The sequence below is a fragment of the Berghia stephanieae genome, unplaced genomic scaffold (assembly GCF_034508935.2).
Source record: "Berghia stephanieae isolate SIO BIC M18660-M18661 unplaced genomic scaffold, UCSD_Bste_1.3 scaffold407, whole genome shotgun sequence".
Classification (NCBI taxonomy): Eukaryota; Metazoa; Mollusca; class Gastropoda; order Nudibranchia; family Aeolidiidae; genus Berghia; species Berghia stephanieae.
This window is the reverse complement of record NW_027625367.1, coordinates 17,501-17,860: the sequence shown is the minus strand read 5'-3', so window position 1 is coordinate 17,860 and position 360 is coordinate 17,501.

Sequence of the window (360 nt, the reverse complement as noted above, 5' to 3'; positions counted from 1 at the left end):
CCAAACCGGGATTTGAACCCCGGCACGGTTGGCCGACACGTGGCCCAACTCGGTCGAGCCCGAGTCGTCGATCGCCCGACTCTAGCGAAGTAGCGGGAACGCTTTTAACACTCCACCAAGCGAGTACAGGGCCCTAACCGGAAGGGGCCGGAAGTTCAAAACCTGTCGGCAATGGGGAGGTCCCAGGTGCGATCATAGGTGGTGGGTTTATTTCATTCAAATACGCTCCGTAGAGGAAATGCGCTCGACCAAAGTTTTTTCCCTCGGCTCTCTCAGTGCTTACCGCGGGAGGGTTCCAGCGCTCGATTAATCTGATGCAGTAGCGAGAGCTTTCGCGCCTGGACACCCGTGCGGTAAAGC